This window comes from Otolemur garnettii, unplaced genomic scaffold (genome assembly GCF_000181295.1).
Source record: "Otolemur garnettii isolate 467f Iridium unplaced genomic scaffold, OtoGar3 scaffold00046, whole genome shotgun sequence".
NCBI classification, from domain to species: domain Eukaryota; kingdom Metazoa; phylum Chordata; class Mammalia; order Primates; family Galagidae; genus Otolemur; species Otolemur garnettii.
In genome coordinates, this window is record NW_003852441.1 from 2,957,351 (window position 1) to 2,959,938 (window position 2,588).

Here is a 2,588-nt window from a genome sequence, read left to right on the forward strand (position 1 = left end):
TGGGAGGCTGAGGCAGGAGACTCGCTTGAGCCCAGGAGTTGGAGGTTGCTGTGAGCTGTGATGCCATAGCACTCTACCCAGGGGGACAGCTTGAGACTCTTCCCCCTCCTCCAAAAAAGAAAAAGAAAAAAAAAAAGAAATCTTACTCTGGAACCTCAATCACACCGAGGTGATGACCCTTCCAAGGATAAATTGCATTTTTACCGGGACCAGAGCTCCCTGAAGGGTGAGATTCTTGGAGGGATAGTCCAGGGATCGGCAGGTAGATGGAGGAGATGGAAACACATGGGATTAATAGTAAGGCTCCGCTTTGACTGCCTGGCCCTGGGAAAGTCTCCCTCTGCTGAGCACTTCACCCATGGAAACTTTGCAATAATGGCATAAAACAGAAGGAAGGGAGAAGGCTCTGTCAGATAGCTACTCGGCTTTAACAAAGGGGACTATTCCCATGGCAGAACCTCTCTGTCCCCAGGAGACCATCTGGAGATTACCCAGAATTCACCTGGTCTGGTGTGGGCTCTTCATGATGTTCCCACATCTCCCAAAGGCCGGATTCTAGAGAGTCTCCTGTGGCTACGGTACATTGGTGCCCAGTGAATATTTGGTGATTGGACATTGTTTTCTGTGTTTCCACTGTCTCTGCCTCTCACATTTGGTTCTCTTGCTGGGGCAGAGGGTGTCGGCCTGACCCAGCACAGCAGAGGCCAGGGCACTGCTCTGTTTCTGGGGCCTGGTTCTAGCCAGGACTGCGCTGTGGGTGGGGGAGGGTGCCTGCGAATGCAGTAGCTACACTTGGCTCAGCGGGCAAGATACTTGCTTTACTGCTTTGGCGAGAACTTCATTAAAAACACATCCATCGTCTCATCTGGGCATTGCATACAGTTCATCATCACAGGTGAGAAAGGTTTGACCTTCATGGCGTGGCTTAGTAACCTCAGTTAATTATTATTACAACTATGATCAAAACCTTTAGAAAGAAACACAGCCATCTCGCGGGTTACTGGATCAGCCTTCTTCCAGAACGCCAAAGAGCAAAGTGATAAACTGAACATAAAAGCAGTTTGGAAAGTAAGAAGTGGTAGAAGCATGAAAATTACCATTTTTTATTAGTTCCTATTTGAACTCTATTGATGAGCATTAACAGTAATCGGGTTCTGGATAGAAATACAATAACACTAATCACTAGAATACAACTAATGACTGCTGGGATCCTCTTGTTAAAATTCTTCCATTACCCACCATCTCCACTAACTTGTCAACATGTCAGGACATGGAGTTTCTGGTGGTAACTCAGAGGCATGATTACAGGATCCTGAAATGTTGTCTGAATTATTAAATGTGGGGGGGGGGGCGGTTATGCTGTGAACAATACAGTTAATTGTTTTCTTCTCCTTTCAAATTAGGGATCCAACAGTGACTCTCATGATAACCCTGTTAACCAGTGTCTGCCTGCCCAGAACTCCTTATTGCCCCACAGATGACACCATCCAGACCCTAAGAGAAGTAACTTACCTAAAATCATGCACCTGCCTGGCAGCTGTCAAATAAGCGTATAGGTCTCTGATTCTCCTGCAGGCACTTTTCCCCCTAGCCCAGCACGCCTTCTTGCATGAGGGATGCTGGCAAAGAGCTTGGACTCTGGAGCCAGACAGATCCAAGCCCCAAGACCAACTGCACCACTCATTGGCAAGGTGACCCCAGCTTCAGCCTCTGTTTCCTCAACGTCCTCAGGTATAAGACAGGGTCAGTCCTGTGCTCAATGAGTGTTACTGCTCTTATATAACAAAGAGTTTTCTATATATGAAGTCAACAAGTTTTACAGTTTAAAACTAGAAGGACTGAGGTGAATCCCTCCCCAGCTATTCCAATCCAGTTCCAGGTTCCTTCGTCTTCCTGAGGGGTCACCTTCTTCCTTGGGGACAGGTTGCCTCTTACTGTCCCCCTAACCAACCAAACTATTTCTTTTGCTGAATCCTACTTTCTTTCTTAAATTTCTTTTAGTATTCACGTTATCCTTATTATTATTATTGTTATTCAAATGATCCTTTGGTTTTTTAATCCATCTCTGCAGAAATGAAGTGATGGAACCCACACTGAGCTTGTGGTTAATAGATGGTGATAAATCTCTGAAAATGGAAACAGAGGCAGTCTATGAATAAATATGCTTTTTCCATGAACTCAACCCCAGGGCATGGTGGACTTTGTTCTCAAAGCTTTTGTGCCCTCAGTGCGGCATGAGGAAAAGAAAGCAAATAAATCAGGCCTCGTCTGCATGACCGAAGTTCACAGAGCAGCCAGCCAGGAACACTGAGTGTGCTAATAAATGGCTAAGCAGATAAGGAGCAAGGATACTCTGAACCCTCGTTCTGGCTGTGGCTGAATTCCACTCTGCTCCACCGGTCAGGAACAAGAATAAACAGTCAAACCGATGGCAGCTGTCTCCACGCAGTTGACCAAAGCAGTCGTCACACACCACTGATGTGCTCAGAAGTCATCAGATGTACCTTGAATTTGGAAAGTTTCAGGCTCTGCTCTCTCCTTTCCTTCCCCAGGGAACGGAGACAGCTACTCTGAGGTTGGCCAGTGGA

General features: G+C 46.4%; 1 protein-coding gene across 1 annotated transcript in view; it reads left to right on the forward strand.

Moving 5' to 3' along the window:
* PIGL (phosphatidylinositol glycan anchor biosynthesis class L) overlaps positions 1-2,588 on the forward strand; it is a 54,102-nt gene that overhangs the window by 43,052 nt on the left and 8,462 nt on the right. The window lies entirely within an intron of this gene.